Source organism: Ambystoma mexicanum, chromosome 1q (assembly GCF_040938575.1).
Source record: "Ambystoma mexicanum isolate Mex_15411 chromosome 1q, UKY_AmexF1_1, whole genome shotgun sequence".
Lineage (NCBI taxonomy): Eukaryota > Metazoa > Chordata > Amphibia > Caudata > Ambystomatidae > Ambystoma > Ambystoma mexicanum.
The window spans coordinates 499866709-499889061 of record NC_090922.1 but is presented as its reverse complement, the minus strand read 5'-3'; positions in this window follow the sequence as shown (position 1 = coordinate 499889061).

Genomic DNA, 22353 nt, shown 5'->3' with positions numbered 1-22353 from the left:
TGGACTCCTATGAACTCTAAAACTGTTGATTTACATTGTCATACCACCACTGATAATCTCGTAGTAATTGAGGGCGACTATCGGACTCAGCAATCTAGCTGTGTAAAACAAAATCTTAAGGAGAGACAGGTTTCGTTAGTATGAGGAGAATTATGGTCTATCGTATGCTCTTCAGGTTGCTTATATGTTATTCAGGCAGATTTAGAAAGAGGCTGTTACAATAGTCCAGCCTAGAGAGGACCAGAGCTCTGGAGACAGTGAGCTTCTGGGGGAAGGAGAGAAAAGGAAGAATACCTCTGAGGAGGTGCAGCTGGTAGTGTGACTTCTTGGAGACGTCAGAGATGTGAGGAGAGAAGGAGAGTGTGGAGTAGAAGATGGCCCTGAGGTGGGAGCAGGAAGAGGGCCAAGAGAGGCCGGCAAGAGAGCTACGGGGAAGGAGGGAGCCAGTGAACTGATGAGGAGAATCTCAGTCTTACTGGCATTAAGGCAGAAGTCATTGGCGGCACATCACTCCTGGATAGCAGACAGACAGTCAGAGATGAGGGAAAGAGGAGGAGGCCGAGGGTAGCCTGAATATGAGCTGGGTGTCATCCACATAACACAGAAAGTTGGGGCAGAGAGTGGCGATGCAGTGGGCAAGGAGTGCCAGGTATTGGTTGAACAGCCAGGGAGAGAGGGTAGACCCCCAAGGGACACCATAAGTGGAGAAAAAGATATTGGAGAGGAAGGACCCAAGTTGGACCCGGGAGGGTCGGTCAGAGAGGAAAGAAGTCAGCCACACCAGAGCCTGACCAGCGATGCCAAGGTTATCATGGAGACGGTTGAGCAGGATGGCATGGCTGACAGTGTCAAAGGCAGAAGAGAGATCAAGGTACAAAACAATGGGTGGACCAGAGGATCAGGGTGACACAAATAACTATTTCAATTAATACAAATTGTATTCAATAATTCATTACATAAACATATATCTGTATGTACCAATTAAAACGATACTTCCATTTATACAGAAAAGAAATCACAATTCTTTCACATCTCAGGCATCAATACTCTAAATCCCTCATTCATACATGCATACATAAAACCATTATGGCCTACTATACACTGTGTAGTCATACTCAAATACTACACCAATGTTTACAATAATTTCCTTGAATCTTTTTATAAACCCTGTCCTTATTTTAAGGTGTCATATATAATCTGGTTATAATTCCCAAATAGTTTGTGTGGTCAACGACATGTGTTTCGGTCAAATTGAACAGAAATTGCTGTCCTTATTCATCTTAAGATCTTCCTCAGGACGTAGGGCAAAATAAAGATGCCCTTCATGGACTGGAGTAAGCCCTTTTCAATTCTAAAAGACATACAGAAAAATAAAACCTATCAGGGTTTTTGTGTCATCCCTATTTCTTCAAAGAGGTGACTCTTAATGTCACATGTGCAATTCTAAAGAGTAAACACATAACATCCTACTCACCCCCGAATCACCAATCTGGAGATGTAGACAGATGTATTGGACTAAATCCTTCGCTGGTGCCTATGAATAGGCCCTGTGAAATAGCAGAGGAACAATTCTTACTCATCTTCCCCTAATCAAATTATTTATGTGCATATGTTTCAGAAAGTAAAACCACTTACAAATTCCAGTGGCCTCTGAACGGATATGTTTCTGTCACCGTCAATAGCAGACATGCACCATCTGGCTCTGGATCCTATAGGAACAGAACAATCCATATGTATCCAATTCATCTTTTACTCATTAGATATCTACAAACTAATCTTAAATAGACTTACCCCGCTTTTGAATCACATCTGGGTTGGCAGTCCTTATAATGGATAATTTCTTCCATCGTCATGTCATCAATACCAAAAAATTCCTTATCTGGTTAAATCTATACTCCGGAATTTCTACAAAAGAGATCAAATTTTAAGTATATCTCTGTATACTCTGTCACCAAAGCGAGGCACTCATTGACCCCAACATACCATATTGTGTTAAGTATATCACAAATCATCATGAAAACATGCATGCATCAGAGACTACTCCTTTACTGCGTGTCGAATATACCAAACCTTACTAATCAATTAATACCCACGTGACAATTTTCTCACTTTCAATATTGTCCCAGGCACAGAACAACTAATCCTCCTTCCGCTGTCCAGCTCACATCCGAAATTGGAGGAGTAGAGCCGCGGACAAACTTACAGCCGGAAATCGGAAGAATAAACATCGGTCTGCCCGTGTGAAGCTTCCACAAAATTGCGTCAGCCCATGCAAAACTTAGACAGATATAGACAAGGACACAAGTTTTTCATACACTGTTCAGTATTTCCATGGAAATCGACTTACTAGTATTCTCAATACAATTTGTCTATTTTTCGATGTTTAGACCAGCAAATAGATTTGTCCTGTATCTCATACACTAAGCAGAATGAACATCGAAAAATGACTTCTATTTACCCTCTCCTCGTAATTGTTCATGGAAAAAGAAACAAGACTGGTTTCCTTTTGTTACGTGGAACCGTAATATTGTGTCCCATCGTATCCAATCAATCCAGCAAAAATCAGCGGGACAAACCGGAAGACTGTCACAGAACATCTTGTTATTATTTGTGTCCATCCGTTGTCATAAAAGGACAAATTATGATAGTGAATACGCCCAAATCAACACATTTCGATTCATTAGGCAAATCATTCGGTAACATGTCCAAGTGACCTATACCTCTGAAACTACATCACTAAACTGTCATACAGGACCGATATGTCCAAAGATGGAATCTTCTCAGTGATAAATTGAAACAGGACGTTTCGTTCAACATCCATAATCAAAACCACTTATTCAGTGGTTAGGCGATTCAGTACCACCAACTTGCCAGAAGAGGGATCAAGCAAGATGAGGACGCAAGGGGTGTTAGAGTAAAGGTTGGAGAGCAGGTCTTCACGGATGTTCAGTAGAGCAGTTTCCGTGCTTATGGCAGTTCTGAAGCCAGACCGATGGTCATGAAGACAACCAACAGATTCAGTGTGGAGATTAAGCTGGGAGATGGCCAGTTTCTCCAGGAGCTTGTCCAGGAAGGGGGTGATGGAGATTGGGCGATAGTTAGCCGGGCAGGAGGGGTCGGCAGAGGGTTTCTTAAGAAGAGGGTGCACAAGGGAGGGCTTCAGGGGTGATGAGTGGCGAAAAAGTTATTGCAGAAATCAGCTAGGGCAGGAGCCAGGGAGTCGGTGTGGTCCTTGAGAGTTTTGGAGGAACAGGGGTGAACCTGTTTCAACAAGACTTTCATAGATCGGACTTGTCTAAAAACCTTGTCAGCGGAGAACAGGGGAAAGGCAGAGAAGGAAGGAGGAGAGGTGGCTGCAGAAGGGCTAGAGGAAGAGCAGGGAGTAGGGGGAGGGAGGGGATAGGAGGAGAGTGAGGGAGTGAGGACTGTGCAGAGGGCCTGGGAAGGGACAGGAGAGGTAGAGACTGCAGCATGATTGGCCGATTCCTTACAGATTTTAAAGAACTCAGCTGAGTTGGTAGATGCCGCAGAGACGTGGGCTTGGATAGGAGGTCTCTTCTTGGTTAGGACAGAGAGCCGGTATTGCATTTGGAGCAGGCAGCAGACCAGTTTGTCAGAGGATGTACATGAAGCACGCCATTTTCTCTCGGCCACCCTGCACTTGCGTTTTAGGTTGATGAGGTCTGAGTCATACCAGGAGTTGCACTTGGCTTTGGGCTTCAGGTGGATTCTCATGACAGGGGCAAGGATATCAAGAGTATCAGACATAGCAGAGTGTAGCGTGGAGAGGGCTGTGTCAGTGTGAGAGTCAGCCAAAAGGGGAGGGGGAGTGAGAAGGTGGCGGCGAAAGCCTCAACTGACACGCTCTTCATGGGTCGGATGACCGAGATAATGGGTGGCAGTGATGGAAGTGGCTTGGCCTGAGGGGTAGGGAGGGTGAGGTGGGAGGAGAGGAGACAGTGATCACTCGAGGAGAGAGGAGTGGAGAGAGGAACAGAGAGGGGAAGGTCTGAGGAGATCAGAACATCCAGATTGTGCCCTGCAGAGTGAGTCGGGCCAGAGAGGAGAATAATAAGTGAGAGAGGGTCACAGAGGTTTCAAAAGAGTACAGAGGAAGGACAGGGGCATCCAGGTGGAAGTTGAAGTCACCAAGAAGGAGGAGTTGAGTGGTTGAGGCCAGGTGTGTGCAGGAGAGGTCCGCCCACTCAGAGAGGAAGGAGGAGATCTGAACAGGTGGCCAATAGATAGTTGCCACAGTAAGGGGATGGCTAGTGGGGAGACAGAGCCTGAAGACGAGGCATTCAAAAGAGGAGTAGGCCTGGTAGGAGTGACAGAGGCAAGAATCCATTCGGGGAAGATCAGGGCTACACCCCCCACCAGAGCAGTTAGACCTGGGTGCGAAGAGGATCCTGTAGCCGTCATGTAGGAGCGTGTCAAAGCTAGTGACAGAGCTGGCCGTGAACGATGTCTCAGTGAGACCGAGGACATCGAGGTGAAGTTCTTCAAGAAGACGGAAGATATCAGAGGAGTTTTTGACAGCAGAGCGAGAGTTTAGAGTATGTAGAGTATGTCCTCCGGTTTCTGTGGTTACTTGCATGGTAGCACCTTATTCACAATGGTCTTCAGGTAGTGATGAGCTCCGAAATATCTTACTAAAATGGCATTTTACTAATTCGCCAAAAACACTTTTTACAACCACTTCACTTGCCAAGCCTATCATGTGACAGCAAAGCAATTGGACAGGTGTAACCTACTGCTTCTTTGTGAGATATAGTACATCTTAGGGAATCCTAGAATGAACAAAGTGCAAGTGGAATCAATCACTTCTCTCTCTTACAATTTCAAAGCCACAGCTTCATATTTATTTGTGTTCTTCATATTTCAACAGTATTGATTCAAAGTTGCCCTTACTTACATTTTGTGGTTCTCAATATGGTAACCAATGTTATAGGAGTGTCAAAATCTGTTCTCTTCATGTTGTTATTTCATGCACGAGAGAACCTGTGTTGTTGAAAAGGCAATACAATGGTGCTCTGATCTTTTGTGTATATATATTTTTATATGCATGCGTGGTGTGTTTTATCAGAGCATTCATGAGAAACCACGTTGAGACCACAATAATGGGAAAGGCGCTATATAGATGACCACTATAATACAATACAATCACAGAACTTCCATCTGCTGACTGGATTAGTATGTCATGGGAACAGTTGAGACAAGGGAAGGGATGGGTAACATGTGGCTACTGCTATTTACTTGCTTAGATGACCGTGATGTTTGCTGTAACCAATAAATAGCCTAACATTGAAGATGCTGGGCCTCATTACAAGTCTGGTGGTAACCGTGCTGGTAAAACCGGCAGGTTACTGCCAACTTGTACGTTTTACCAGTGCCTGGCTTGCTGGAAACACTGGGGCATTACAACCCTGTAGTTCTGGGAAGTCAGGCGCTGGTAATTGTAAATTCCTCATTGAGTGCCATAGGACTCAATGGGAATGGGGACCACGGAAGCACTGGCACCCTTAATAATAGTGCTGGTGCTTCCGCGAAACTCTGCGGGGTGGGTGCCATTCCGCCCACCATGTCTGACCCTGGCGGGTGGGACAGCACCCGCCCGCAGAGTAGCACTGTGCATGTCCAGTAACAATTGTACCAGTAGGCTTATCACCACCATTGTTACCGGACTGGCATAGTTATAATGAGGCCCACTGTCTGAGAGTCCTCACTGCATGCATCATTGAATACAACATTTATTGGTGACAAGGTAAGCTCCAGTTGCTGTGGGGAAGCAGCCAAAAAGTACAGCCACTGCCCCCAAAAATTCAACCATCCTCCCTGGAATGGGAAAAGGAAAGGTCAATGAAGAACCCACCAGCTGCTAGGATGAGCAGGTTAATCAGAAATGTGTGGAAGACTAAGCAGCTAGTGGGGCCCAGAGAAGACCACTAATGGTGCCAGCGACCGCAGGAAGCATCTGCCAGTGAGCAAACTAGAGTGTGAGGAGCAAAGCGTGCCAGCGAGTACTGAAAACATCAGCCAGTGAGCAGGAAAGCTGTGGTGTTAAATAGCTCAAGAGAAGTGGACAATGGAGCACATCTATCTAAACATAAGGAGTTGCCAGCAATTATCTGTCAGTGAACGATAAAGTGCAGTGCCAGAAGGAAATAAACTGCCAAGTTCTCCTGCCATGCTGCACCACTGGGCAGAGGAGTGCTGTACTACTAGCATGAGCAGGAACAACAATGAGCAGACTAGCTTCACAAGTGATGAACAGTAGGTAAATTGCCCCAAAGTGAAGGTCAGGCACTTGCCACAGATATTGTAAAAAAACACTAGGAGCGAGGAGGATTGACCCTCCATTTCAAGGTGTAGAGTGCCTAGTCGTGGCTTTAAGAAAAGACAGGGGAAATGGAAATTGCCACAAGAATGTGTGCCACTTTCAAATGCTTCCAAATCTGGTTGACCCAAAGGAGTTGGGATCAGCAAGAGGGGACTGTGGAAGAAAGTTAACTATGTTACAAAGGCTTCTCTAGTAGCATTTAAGGTGGACTGCAGATGTGCTTCACTGTCCTCACGGGCAAAACATTGCCAAAGGCCTACTCTACAGCAAAAGATCCAGCTCAGAAAGATTGCTAGGAATCAACACAGATGTTGTCAGAGATCACTGGCCTCGCAGATGCTTTCTGGGGCACAACAGGGGTTAAATCTGTCTATGATTCTTTTCAAGAGCCCAGTTATCTATTAATGAGAACATCAGCCAACATGTGTATGCAATGACAGCCATCAAAAGCTGGCTCTGCATCCACGCCCTTCACCTTGCAATGTCATTCATCAAAGGTATCTCATTGGCCTGACTTGATTGCCTCAATACCATATCCCATCCCTGATGATACTTTCTGTCTCGTTCATCTCATCGCATGCCATTCCCTGCTTGCCTACCCAGTGTTATTAACCAATGTGGTTAGATGCAGGACTATCCACTATGGTAAGTCTGAGGTATGCGGGAAGCCTGCCACCTCGGGGAGTGGAGGATTCTAGGCAAGCATTCATTTTCTTTTATCTATTCCCAACTCCATTGGTACCACTGTCACTAATCTTCAACATGATTTATTAAAAATGCTAGTGATGAGACCATTTGAGAAAACGACTTGTAAAAAACAGCCTGATGTATGTAGGCCTCACAAACTTATTTGCAACATAATTTTCTGCTTGCTAGAAACACAGAGAGGTACAGAAAATAATTTACTGGCTTGGAAGCGTGACTGTTTAAGTGGGCCTTGGACTTTTCTAGAGCTCAAGGAATATGCAACCAATTGTTAAATCACCTCACTTTATCATTCCCATCCCTAACTCCATGGTCTCTTTTGCTTGCTTGTAGATCATTTCCCTGTGACCTGCATTGTTTGCACTGTTTTATAATCTTTTATATTGTATGGTTTTGATACCCTCTTTTGTACTCTACGGCCTCTCGCTGAATGCTCAAGCAACTTCAACTTGAGAGAGGAGATGTTACACGTGTGTGTGCAATGTGGATTTGTGCATCGTCCTTAAATCTTGTGTGCATTGACTCCAGTGCTATCATGAAACCATGGGCCTTGATTTGTCAGAGTAATTTGGAAATGTCAAAGAATTCTGACATGGGCACAGCTGTACTAATGCATTTATGAAGTTTCTGTAGTCTTGAGATCCCCCTCAATGCAGTGTAGGGTTACACTGATTCAAGGAGACATGATCATCACTTTTGCTGTGTATTCAGTCTGTGTGAAGTTTGCATTGGGCATTACCACACAGTTTCATCATGTTCCTTTTATCCACAGTATGCTATGGTCTTACAATATGTGTGTTTTTTTTACTTCGTAGGATTCATTTTTATGTCTGCAGTCTGCCCTAGGATGGTATTGTCTGTGCCTATGCGCTTTCACAAGACGCAGGGATGTGTCACTGTGGACATAGTGTGTGTATGTTCTTTTCATCCGTTGATTTGTCATGGAATGGCAATATATATGACTATAGCACACACTGAAGGCACAATGTGATGCCGCCGCAGATTTACTACGCATGTACAAATATGTTGATACATTTTCTTTGTTAAATAAATGAATATCTTGAGTTTGGCTGATCTAGCTTTTCAGACTCTTCGTGGACTGCAACTGTTCAAGGTAGGTGCTAGGTGTGGTGAACTTTGATGGGTGAGGTCAAATGTTACAAAAAAGAGTTTTTTCCTAATTCCTATGCATAGGGCCTCATTACGACCCTGGCAGTCGGGGGTTAACAGGGCCGGTAGAGCTGCCGGCCCTGTTAACTCCCTACCGCCTCAATACAAGGTCTCCTCGCGGGACCCGCTAAGGACGCCTTGTAAAACCAAGCGTCCTTAGCGGGTCCCGCGAGCAGACCAAGATGCAAACCACGGGCCCGTCATTAACGGGCCCGTTGTTTGCATCCTCCCCATTCCCATTGAGCCCTATGGGGGCTCAATGGGAATGGGGATGTACCGGGTCCAGGTTCCCTGAATGGGGAAATACCGGGCCCTCCAAGGTCAGAAGGGCCCGGTATTTCACCATTCAAGCAACCCGGACCCGGTACATGGTATGGGGGTAGCCATGGCAACTTTTGGGAAGTTGAAAGAAACGCAGCAGCACTGCTTTTTTTGGGTGGAAATACTTCCAGTGTTTTTGTCTTAATGTAGGGACAGAGCATGGTGCCCCAGGCACTAACATTTTTTATATATTTGCCATGGTGCCCTGCAGCCGCTGATGTTTTGTACTGCGGGTTGCCTTAGAGCTCACCAATAAAAAAAATACAAAATTAATCCAAAAAGGAGTGTACATCAGGCAAGAATTAACACAGTTTGATTTAGGGCCCCAGACACAGCTGGGGCAGTAATATTCAAACAGAATGCGGAACAGAACTGCATGAAAAGGCGCTGTCAAAGAAACACCCCTAGGTCCAGAACTTTTATAATCATGTAAACTAATTACCATCAAAGAATACTGACACGGTTGGCCCGTCCTTAGAACAAAGATCATTAGGTGAACATATCATTCTCCTATATCCGGACATACATTAGCCTGCGATGATTGAGTCCTGTACATCTTACCACACCACCCTCGGCCCACATTGTGACGTCACAATCCAACCCCCAAATCCCACCTCATGAAGCCAAGGTATTGAAACATTTGGGATGACTAGCTGCTCTTTATTCATCTGTCGCCGATCATTCCCATCCCATCCGCTTCTCACAGGAATACTACCACTCATGACATGGGCAGAACCTTAAACCAAACACAAGTTTCTTTTTTATTTGTTGCATCTTTAGAACACCTCAAACTACTTCCCAGTCTGAGCTGTACTGAAGGGTAATATGAAACCACGATGGGCAATTTGAAACTACCAGGAGGCGAGCTTCATAAATAACATGCTGAATTATTAAAGGAAGTTATGGTCCCTGCCCTTCCCCTTCCCCTCGTGAAACTCGGCTCTGTGACCTTGAAAGTCTCATACGCTGTTCATTCCTTTGCTCTTGCTCAACCCTGGGAATGTGTCCTTTTGCAATGTGCTCGCAGCCCCAGTGGTTGCTATGTTAAGTTAAAATGTGTGAGTTCTTTTCTGCTAAAGTGGCCTGCTCTGAGGCCTGTTTACAACCTATCTTTGTCGTTTTTATGCTATCTACTTACTATTCAATTGTTTAGGCCCTTCTAGGGTTGGGAACCTAAAATGATTTAGCTGTAAATGAGACCCCTCATCTTTCGGTGGCTGTTCCTGCAACTGATATGTGCGTGCCTGTTTTCCACACAAAGTTTGCATTTCCATTGCATTATTCCCCCCTTTTATTGATTTATCAATAACTAACAATTTTTCTCTCCCCAGTCCCTCTTCTGGTACTCCATTTTTACAAATCCATATATTTCTTAATATTGTCATGTCACCCCCTATTCTTGCCAACTATCAACTTCCTTCCTTAAGACATGATATCCAAAATTCCTCGCAATTTCCTAAATCCTCAGGCTGTGTTGTCATCCAATCATCCATATTGTCCCCTGTATTTTTCCCAATTAGTTTATTAGTACCCATCTCTTTCTTATCAATCCTATCAAAACTCAGGGGCATCATAAATCTTCCTCTTTGTTTGTTAGTATAAAGTCTCAAAATACTTTTGCCAACGCAGAAGGTGACGAGCATGAAGACCAATGCAGGGACAGTCCCTTTAAGCACTCCTGAGAACCAAGTCAGCACTCAGGCAAAAAGAGTGTCCAGCCAAGTTTGTGTTTATACACCATTGCCTTCATTTGACATCATCTCATGGAGTGTCTGTATTTCATTAATAGTAGCTTGCAAAGTTCCATTTGGTGAATTTACATTGGGTACTACTGTGCTGCAACTGCTGTGATTATTTAACAACCCCCCCCTCTATGGCAGTGAGCAAATCTAAAACATTGCGATTCTGAAGTGCCAGCAGACGCAGTGCACTTAGTTCTTCCTTTACTGCATTCAGAACTTTTGCTGTTTAGTTTGCCAATTACAGTAACTTGTACCACGTTAACTGCAACCATTTGGCATTGGCAGCAGTCTGTGCTCCTGGTAACAAGAAGGAAACAAAGAAAGTGGTTGCTTTTGAGAATAGCCGGTACTAAATTGGAATTGCTGCCAGGCTGTCTGCACTCTTTTCTAACCAATAGTTATTGTCATGTTTCCTTAGACTATGCACTTCTCACACTGCTTGTTCCTCATCGTTCTGTGACATTTTCTCTTTCAGCTCAATTGATTTTTTTCTCAATGAAAGCCCCATATTGTTGTTGTTGCCTCAAGGCACCACAAGGGCATGGCTGTGCAGTGTGACAAGTACACAAAGACCGCCCCAATCAGGAGGGAGCTGTGCATAGGCCTTTAATCCACAGGCTCACTATACGTCAATTATTGTAGATGTCCCCTGTGCCAGTGCCGCACTCTTCATCACCTTCACACAGCTGTGCTTAGTGCCCAAATGAACCAACCCACTGGACCTGAAACTCAAAGGGAACTATGTAAAACTCATTATGTATCCTGGTTGGTGAGTTTCATTTGAAAATGTTAATGCAGGTACATGTTTTCCCCAAACTGCCCTGCAACTGTCATTCACCTTAGAGGCCACACTTTGTTCGAACCCCACCAAACCTTCAGCACGACATTGCATTTTTCCCCCTTCCCTTTTTTCCGCCATACCACACTGTTCCCTCTATTCTCATCAATGGTCTTGTGTGACACCAGGGAATGCTATTTCCTTCATTGTCTGTACACTGCAGTTGTTTGTGCTCACTAACCATTTGCTCCCCCCTTTTAGAACCTTCAGTTATGTATTCTATTACCAGCTTTTTTGTTTCATTATGTTGGACCATGCTACTGAGTTGCACATAGTTGTCTGCATACACTTCCTCCCCTTCATCCACCCACTGAACAGACACACTAGTACCCTGGAAAAGACCCCCTAGTTTTGTAGAGGAACAGGTGAATTAAGCGTCCTGCTTCCTCATATGATATGGCTTGCGGCAGGAAGAGCTTGGGGGCTCCTATCACATGTGGGATTAGTGAGCAAATGTAACATGTGCCATTTGCCCTTTCTCTTCCCACCCATAACATTTCATCATACAACACATTACAAGATGTTAGGTCTTGACTCTTTTCAGTGTCATGATCAAACTCTTCTTCATTTAAAACACTTATTTTGTTTCTTTTCATATTATTGTTTAATGGTGCAACATTTCTTTCATTAAATAAAATAACACAATAACCATATTAGTTTTATACTAATAAACACTATCAGTAAAATCATCCAAAATACATCAATCTTTTGTCGTTTGTCTATAAAAGCATTGTCCGGAAATATTCCCCCTTCTTCTCTATTTGTTAGTTTTCTGTAAAGTCTTATAGCTTAAAAGAAATTTAATGAAAGCTATGTTATACTGCCCATCCCGTTGTGCGCCTCTCTTCTCCGGGGGCGGTGGTGCTTTTGTCCATTCGCAAGTCACTGATGTGGCGTCCGACGACCTCGAATAATGTTGGTGTAGGGTAAGTCATAATTTGTGGCCCAGTGATGCTTTCTTCCTTCCACTTCAAATGTTATTTTTGATGAGCACCTTATCACCAGGGTATAGAAGTGCTGCTTTTGGAAAGTCCCTCATTGGATCAATACACTGCTCTGTGTGTGTCCTTGTGTTGCTCTGTTGGGACATGTATTTAAGGGACTTGGTAAGTTCAGTCAGGTAAACAACTCCTTCCCCAAGATGTTAGCAGAGTAATTGGCATCCGAAGTTCTACACGCCGGGGATATAGGTGCATGCATTGTCCCACCAGTAACTATTTAATGTGGAGTGAGATTATGATCTCCTCCAGGTGCAATGCGCAAAGCAAAGAGAACAAGAGGCAAGCAGTAAAGCCACGACTTGCCAAGTGTAGAGGTTAGCTTAGCTAAGCTGCTTTTTATTAACTCATTCATTTGTTCAGTCATACCGTTGTCCTGAGGGCAGTAAATGGTACACAGTGTGTGTCTTATTCCTAAGAGTGCAGCTATCTCCCCAATGAAATTATTTCCAAAATGCTGACCATTGTCAGAGCAAATTTCATCTGGGATTACCCATCTTGGAAACACCTCCCTTAGTAGGAACTTAAACACTCAGCGGGCATAATTACGGGCACTGGGACCAGCCTCAAGCCAACGTGGAAATTGACACATCCCAACAAGCATATACCTGTAAGAGGTACATCTGTCTTGCACATCGACATAGTCTATATGCAAGTGCCAGTAGGACCCATACGGACACAGAAGACTCCCTTGCACCACTTTTAAAGTGTGCCCAGTTGCGAACTTCTGGCATGTCATACAATTATTTACAAATTCAGCCACATATTCGGATACATTTGGCACAAACTAATCCTCACTTATCCCTTCAGCCACATGCTCTTTCAATACGTGGGCAAGGTAGTGAAGTTGTTCTACAGCCAAGTTCAATAACTGTTTTGGCATTACCCCCATGCCGGTGCTGTCCTGTCACCATAGCAAATCTGTTGGTGACAGGGAGCACCCCCTTTTCTTCCACACCTCTTTTTCACCCTCTGGTCCTTCTCCCTGTAATTCTATTATCTGTATCAGTGTTCCCTCATTAAACCCTTCAGGTATTGCAGCTTGTTCTTTTGTTGCTTTCACTTATGCTATTAAGGACACCTTTTCTTTCTCGCCTTGGAACAACACATGTGATCCTTCTGGCAAATATGCTGCTTCTTTTGCTGTCCTGTTTGCTCCTTCATTACCCTGTGATATAATATATTGCCCTCCAGTGTGGGCTTTGTACTTTATTATTGCCAAATCTACTAGGAGTGGTGGCATTTCCAGCAATTTACTTAGTAGTGCTGCATGTTGCACTGGTGTCCCATCACTTCTCCTGAGCCCTGTCCTCTCCCATCTTGCTAATCCTGAGTGTACTGTAGATGCTACATACGCAGAATCTGAAAATATATTTTCTGTATGTTCTTCTGACATGTTGAGCACCTCAATTAATGCCAGTAATGTACTGGCAGCCGTGTCTGGGAATAAACCTCAATCTCCCCATCCTCATGTATTTCAGTTTTGTCCCCTACTACTGCCGAACCAGTGTGTCTATCCCCTGAATTTGGGTCAATACTCAATGAACCATCAATACAAATCATGTGACCACCTTCAACCACTTCCTCCTTAACCATGGGGTTCCCTTCATCCTTCATTTCTGTCAATGCATGCTAAACAGTCATGTGTATAGTGTCCTTCCTCTTTTCGTTCTGCAATGAATTAGTCTGGGTTAACTGTCCTGCATCTAACAATTTCTATTACAGGATTTGCCAATATTATTTCATACCCTGATGCTCTCTTAGTTGTCAATGTGGATTTGGATCTTTCTAGTAACGCAAATAATGCATGTTCCACGTACAATACTACTGGACATCCCATTATTATTGTCGATGCTTTTTCAATTGCAAATGCAGATGCAGAGAGTGTCTGCTCACAAGGGAAGTGTCCCTGCATTACTGCATCCAATGTCCCACTGTAATATGCCAGTGGCTTGTGTCCCTGCCCCTTCTTTTGTGTTATTATGGCAGTCATTACTTTACCATCCGAGTGAGAAAACAAATAAAATGTCTCTTTGTAATTAGGTGTTGCTAACACAGTGCATGTTTCAGTTCATATTTGGGTTCAACAAAATTCGTATTAATTTTAGCTGTCCATTTTATCTTATGTTTGTTTTTCTGAGCTTACTTAAGTGCCTGAAGTAGTGGGGTGGTGTATGTGGAGTAATAAAAACCCCATGCTCTGCAATAGTTGTATAGGCCCAGAAACGGTTGCATTTCTTTCACTTTCTCTGGTTGGGGTGTTTTATGTGTTGCTTCAAGCCTTTCTGGTGTTATTCTTCTCCCATCAGCTGATGCAATCTGCCCCAAGTAAACCAATTCTGTTTCAAAATACTGACATTTTTCTCTGTCCCCTTTGTATCCTTTGTCAGCCAGTAATGTAAACATTGTTATTGAATCCTGCCTGCATTCATCTTGTGTTGTGCTGCACACTAGAAGATCATCCACATATTGGATTATTGTACTTGCTACCTGCAAATTACACAAATCCATTTGTATTACTCTTTTGAGTATGATGGGTCCCTCACAGTACCCTTGAGGCATTCTTGTGTGCTCTAATCTAGTCCTGTGATACATAAACACAGTAAGCAGTAAGATACCTTGAATCTGGGTGCAGAGCAATTGAGAAGAATGCAATATTCAAATGCACTACTGTGAAGTAGTGTGCCTCTGCTGGGACACTGCAGAAAATCATTGCTGGATTTGGAACCAGTACAAATTCTGTTTTAATCACTTGGTTAAGAGGGCATAAATACTGTATGAAACGCCATGCCCCTCCCTTTGATTTTCTAATTGGATTTATGGCCATGTTGCATGGGGATGTGGACTCCTCTATGCCCTTATCTGCTTCTCGTGAGAGGGGGTATTGTTTCACTCGTGGTAGTACTCTTTCTTTCAGTTTTATGTGAGCTGCCCTCACCCCTATCAGTATTGCCACATCATGGAGTCCTGTGGTCCATAAACTCTTTGTACATTCTCCAAATCTCCCTGCATGTACTTTCTCTCTTTTTTGCTAATTGTGTCATCAGTGGTATTGCTCTTTCCTTTATCTGAACTGCACATGGTATGTGTAAATTGAAAACCACCTCTCCCTCCTCCTCATCTTTTGCTACAAACAACTTCTTGTCTGTTACTCCTGTCAATGTTAGTGTGGTGTCTAGGCACAATATTGATCACTGCTCATTGTTAACATCATCTGTGGCAACAAATATAATCATGTCTTTTCTCACTACCACTTCTTCCAGGTATAGCAGAGTGTGTATGTCTGGTGCGATAGCCGAGGGGCATCTTGGTATGAATACAAATTAATTTGACAGTCGAAAGACTTTCCCTTGTATTCTCAGGACCCACCCTAGCAGTATCTGGACCCCATACAAAAACACCTCTGTGTGTGTAAGTATCCCTCTCAGTGTGCTGTGTGCATAGTATGACTGTATCAGTACTGCCACCCTAGTTGGGTACATTCTAGGAGAGCTGCACACCATCCGTTTCTCTGAAAATGAAATGGTGGCATTAAGTTTGCTTAGCAAGTCTCTTCCCAATATGTTAATGGGTGTGTCTTTTCAATATAATAGTGGCGCTACAATGTGCTGCGTCGCTATTGTCAATGGTAAACCTTTGTTAGAGGAACAGCTTGGATTGTCCCCGAAAAAGACTTGCATGTCCAATTTATTATTGGATAGTGGGAACCCCCCCTTCTTTTATACAGGATCTAGTGGCTCCAGTATCTATTAAAAAGGAGAAGTCCCTCTGCCCTATCTGAACTGCTACCCCAGGATCCTCTTCCGGGTCTTCAGTTACTGTTAGGACAGGGCACACTCACACTTCCCATGGGCACACCTATTGAGAAAATGTGTTGCTTGAAGATGGGAAAGGAGTCCCTCCCACTACTGTGACCCCTGTGAACTGAAGACCCTCATTCTGTACCAATATTGTCACCCTTTCTTTGTTTGAGTCTGTGATGGTCCCTGCAGTATACATATGGTGCACTGTGATCCTGCTACCATTCCCACTTGTGTTAGTGCCTTTCCCTGTGTTGGTGGAACCTGTGCAGGTACTTGCTGCATTTACTTTTGGTGTTGCAGCACTATTTGTGTCTGAGGTTGTGCGTATGCCTGCATGTACTGCTGCTGTGGCTCTACCCCTCCTTGCGGTCTGCTTGTTGAAGGAATGGGTATGTTCGAGCAAAATTACCGAAATTCCCGCAGACAAAGCACTGTCCTCCAAACCGGGGCCCCATTCCTCTATCTCCAAACCCCCTTACCCATTCCTGACTGATATTGCCCAATGTACATTTTTGCTGCCCGTCCCTGTACAAACCCAGGCAGTTGTTTATTCATACATCCAAGCTGTTGTTGTATCTGTCTTCCCCCCCACTGTGGGTTATATGGTGCCTGTGTATATCCCCCTTGTTGTACTACTGTAGTGACTCATAGCCCCCCTAGTTGGGCGGGCGGAACACTGACAGGTCCTGTGAGTACTGCCCCTTCCATGCTTATTTTTGCCAGTTATTTCTGCACTTGTTTTGTTTTTGCTTTCTCTGGGTTATCTACTTCCTCTTCACCTTTTTCCTGCTTCCTTTTGCAACAATGTGCAATAGGCGCTTGTATTTCAGGCCATCCCTTTGCTTCTATCCCGACCACCTTTTCTGGGGAAGCCTGTATGTCTGTGGGGAGTCCCCTCACTAAGTTGTGATAGAATAAAGATATTTTGTGATCCCATGATTGTTTATTCCCTTGGCTCCACATCTCTTGGATGGATCGTATGTATTCTGGAGGGTCCTCGTCTGGCTTAATTTTCAGGGAGAATATTGAGGCCATATCGGACATGCCTGGATACAGCTTCCTCAGAGCCTTCCAAAAGTGTGCTAAGTAATTATTGAAAGGTGCCCCGTCAAGTATGTTAGAGCTCAATTTCACCCCCGCATATCCTGCTTCCTGCCAAATGTTATCGCTTCGCTCCCCTACAAATACTGCCATCAACCTCTTGGTATCACTGCCATCTCCTTCTCAAATACGTATATCCACTTGATGGCCCCTGCCATTAGTGATGGTAAACTGTACACCAGATTGTCTCTACCCATGGTCTGCCAGGGCACGTATTGTACTTCCCCTTTTGACTTCTGAAGAAAGGGCATCTGAGTTTGAGCTCTGCGTCACCCCCCGCCCCCTTCTTTGGCCTCTTTACTACTGACATTCTTGCATTTCTACTTTGAAGCCTACTTTCCCAGTTCCCTTCTTGTTTTTCCCTCTCTTCATCTTCCCCCTCCTTTCTCCGTCTTTCTCTGTCCTCATGAGTTAAGTCGCAAGTGTTGAATTCATCATCCCTACTGTCATTGCCACTACTGTACTCCCAATCTGATGCAGTATTGTCACCCTCTGTTGTCTCTTGCTCGTCCTCTTTCAGGTTCTGTCCTCATCTGTGCATTTAAATTTTATGCATCCTACTGTCCATCTTTCTTTATCTTCCCCTTTTTCTTGTTCCTTTCTTTTTTATTTCCCTTTCCATTACTTTTTCAGCTTCCCGAAAAATTGTAGTTCGTTGCTGCTTTGTGATTTCTTTGATGTCTATTAAATATGTTTATTCCCTTTTTCTTGGATTGCATTCCTGCCCTACCTTAGTTTTCTTTGTCTTTTCCCTATCTGAAGACTCCCACCAGTGGTTTGTATATCCCGTCGCTTGCTCCAGTAAAGGATATAATCTTTAGAGAGGGGGCGGATACCTGCCCTTCTCCTCATTTCCTTCTTCTTTCTTTTTCTCTCCTTTAACTTCCTCGTAAAGCTTCCAAAGACCTAAAATATCCTGCCTCTTTTTAAGCTTTGCACCTTTATGTATAGCTAGCAAATATGAATACATACTGTTGGTTTTATCTTTTTGAAATGTCCCCTCTCTGAGCCATTCCTGATAACACTGTCCCACTGTGTCATTCATCCACTGAAAGTGGTATTTTCATATTTTATCGTGATATTGGGGCAAGCTTTTGCACTAATTATCAAGGTGTGCGTCCATCCATTGGGATGACATTTGAGGTCATTACAACCTTGGTGCTAAGTGCACCAACTTTACCACCATGGTGTAAACTCCGTTTACACCATGGTGGATGGCGGATTTACAGCCCCATTCCAAGGTGAGTGGGGCGGTAAATCCCCATTTCCCATTTTCCCTTCCCCATTCCCATTTTTGCCCCATAGGGCATAATGGGAGTGGGGAAGGCGCTAATTACGCCGCCGTAAATTACGGTGGCGTAATTAGCACCATGGCGCGTTAGCGCCATGGATTTTAACGCCTGCTAAAAGCAGGCGTTAAAATCAGAATCAGGCGTTAAGGGTTAACGGTGGCGTTAACCCTTAACGTCTGAGTTGTAATGAGGGCCATTATTTCACCCTCTTACTGGTTGTTAAAGTATTTTCCCTCCCCATTTTGCCCCTAACCCTTCTTATTTAACCCTAAAAACTCTTTTATCTTTATTCACTCACTACCACTCACCCCCACTCACTCACTCTTATATTTAATGCTTACCTTATTCACCCTATTTAATTCACACTGGCCTTCTCCACAGGCCCTGCCCTCTCACATCTCTCGTTCAACTCTTATATGCAATGGCCCTATCCGCAGGCCTATCTTGTTAGTTTTGATTAGTATACAAATGGCCCTCTCCATATGCCCACCACCTTAACAACAATGCCCTATGTTGGTATACCGGGAGTGCGGTTGCTCCTTCCTTCGTTCGACCGTGCCCCCTTCATGCGCTACACAGCTCTTTAGATATTTTAACCTTAGTTCGGCTCTGGCCCGTCTGTACTTTTCACAGCTGCAATAAACAGAAAACTATGACAACTTCCACTGTATCTTCCCTGGGTGCATTCCTGCCACTGCTATTCCCATGCAGACCTACTCCTCTTTTGAATGTCTTGTCTGCCGACTCTCTCTCTCTCCTAGCCACTCCCTTACCGTGGCTACTATCTATCGGACACCTGGTCAAATTTCCTCCTTCCTCTCAGAGTGGGCTGACCTCTCCTCCTCACTCCTGTCCTTAACCACTCAACTTCTCTGTCTTGGAGACTTCAACATCCACCTGGATGCCTCCTGTCCCCCCTCTGGACTCTTTCGCGGCCCCTGTGACTCTCTCTCACTCTCTATTCTCCCGTCTGGGCCGACCCATTCTGCTGGGCACACTCTTGATGCCCTGATCTCTTCTGACCTTCCCCTCTCTGTCCCTCTCTCCACTCCTCTCTCCTGTAGTGATCACTTTCTCCTCTCCTCCCACCTTACCCTCCCTACCCCACAGGCAAAGCCACCCTCATCACTGCCATCTTCCTTCTCGGTCATCCGACCCATGAAGCGTGTGTCAGTTGAGGCTTTCGCTGCCACCTTCTCGCCCCCTCTTCCCCCCTCGGCTGACTCCCACCCTGACACAGCCCTCTCCACTCTCTACTCTGCTATATCTGATACTCTTGATATCCTTGCCCCTGTCATGAGAATCCGCCTGAAGCCCAAAGCCAAATGTAACTCCTGGTATGACTCGGATCTCGTCACCCTTAAACGCATGTGCAGGGTGGCAGAGAGGAAATGGCATGCTTCATGTTCATCCTCTGACAAACTGGCCTGTCGCATGATCCAAAGGCAATACCGGCTCTCCGCTTTCACCAAGAAGAGAGCCCTTATCCAAGCCCGCATCACTGCGGCATCTAACAATTCAGCTGAACTCTTTAAAATCTGCAAGGAGCTTGCCAACCCTGCTGCAGTCTCTACCTCTCCTGTCCCCTCTGTACAGCATTGGCCTCTCACTTCATTTAAAAAACTCAGGACATCCTGTCCTCACTCTCCTCCCATCACCTCCCCCCCTCTATTCCCTGCCCGTCCTCTGGCCCTTCTGCAGCCACCCCTTCTCTCTCCTTTTCTGCCTTTCCCCTTTTTTCTGCTGATGAGGTTTCGAGACAAGTCCGATCTATGAAAGTCTCTTCAACACAGCTCCACCCCTGCTCCTCCAAACTATTAAGGACCACATCAACTCCTTGGCTCGCGCCCTTGCTGACTTCTGCAATCACTCCTTCGCCTCTGGAGTCTTCCCATCCCCTCTCAAGCACTCCCTTGTGCACCCCCTTCTTAAGAAACCCTCTTCCGACCCGTCCTGCCCAGCTAACTATCGCCCTATCTCTATCACTCCTTTCCTGGGCAAGCTCCTGGAGAAGCTTGCCATCTCCCAGCTTAATCTCCATGGCAAATCTGTTGGCAGCCTTCATGACCATCAGTCTGGCTTCAGAGCTGCCAGAAGCACAGAAACTGCTCTCCTGAACATCCGTGAGGACCTGCTCTCGAACCTTGACTCTAACATTCCTTGTGTTCTCATTTTGCTTGATCTCTCTTCTGCCTTTGATACTGTCAACCATACCATCATGCTCAACCGTCTCCATGATAACCTGGGTATCAATGGTCAGGCTCTGGCTTGGCTGACCTCTTTCCTCTCAAATCGACCCTGCCAGGTCCAACTGGGGTCTTTCCTGTCCAACATCTTTTTCTCTACCTGTGGTGTCCCCCAGGGTTCTAACCTCTCTCCCTGGCTGTTCAACCAGTATCTGGCACTTCTCGCCCACCGCATCGCTGCTCTCTGGCCCAACTTTCAGTGCTATGCGGATGATACCCAGCTCATTTTCAGGCTACCCTCGGCCTCTTCTTCTCCTTCCCTCATCTCTGACTGTCTTTCTGCTATCCAGAAATGGTGTGCCGCCAACGATCTCTGTCTTAATGCCAGTAAGACCGAGATTCTACTCATCGGCACACCCACTCCCTCCTTCCCTGCAGCTCTCTGGCCGGCCTCTCTTGGCCATCTTCCTGCTCCTACCTGCAAGGCAAAAAACCGCAGGGTCATCTTCGACTCCACACTCTCCTTCTCTCCTCACATTTCTGACGTTTCTAAGAAGTCACACTACCAGCTGCACCTCCTCAGAGGTATCCTTCCTTTCCTCTCCTTCCCCCAGAAGCTCACTGTCTCCAGAGCCCTGGTTCTCTCGAAGCTGGACTACTGTAACAGCCTCTATCTAAATCTTCCTGCCTCTACTCTCCGCCCTCTGCAACTCATCCAGAACAGGACTGTGAGACTTGTCCTTGGCCTCAAGCCCAGGGACCGTATCTCTCCAGGACTGAAATCGCTACACTGGCTCCCCGTGGCTGCGAGGATTAAGTTCAAAACCCTCTGCATTGTCCACAAGGCCTTCTGGGGCCTGGGGCCAAAATACCTTCAACTCCCTTCCTGAATTTCTTCCTTCTCGAGCACTTCGCTCATCCGCCTCCAACTCCCTCAGGGTCAGACGCTTCTCCAAGCAACGAGTTGGGGAGAGATCTCTCTCCGCAGCAGGGGCCTCCCTCTGGAACAGCCTTCCTGCCCCCCTGAAACTTGAAGAGAACCATCTCCGGTTCCGGAAGCACCTCAAAACCTTCCTCTTTGCTTCTGCTTTCTCTCCCCCTCTCCCCTGCTAAATCACTGAAACTGTACTGAATCAGCAACTGGGCCACTCACCATTCTCGGTCCTTGGCCCAGCCACTCGCCCCTGCACTGCCTTCCTGGCAACCCCTGCACTGCGGGACTGTCTCTGTATCCCTACAGCCCCCCTTCCCAGCACTTGTCTGCACTTATCTTGCACTTGCCACCAGCTGGCCCTTATTATTTATCTTGTTCGTTACTAACCCTGTACTGCACTTTCCCCTCTCCCTTTCCCCCTCGCACTTTTCCCGTCCCCCCTTCCCATGCACTTTCGCGATCTGAATGACACCTGGCCTAGTAGGATCGCTGTCTGTCTCCCCTTGTTCCCCCCTCCCTGCCTCGTCGCACCTTGAAACACTTGTGTATAGGCGTGTTACAAATGCCATATCATATCATATCATATCATAAACTGCTACTACTCACAAAAACGCTAGCGCATATGCTTCTTCCCCCTTTTCTCTTCTCTTGTTCAAACTTTTTAACCCAAAAGTAAAGAAAAATGACGCAACTATACCAATTGCCTGCACTATGCGCAACTTTTGCCTAACAAGGTCTGACACTTACTACGCAACCCTCTGCTTTAATGCAGATGTGCCACCACCCACTTACTCCCTATCGGATAAATGGACCTAAACTGTACAACTACTACGGCCATTCGCCCTCCACCTCTTGAGGGCGCATCCTATACACCATAAAATGAATCCCTCCCATAGCCCAATCATCCATGGCTACACTCACTT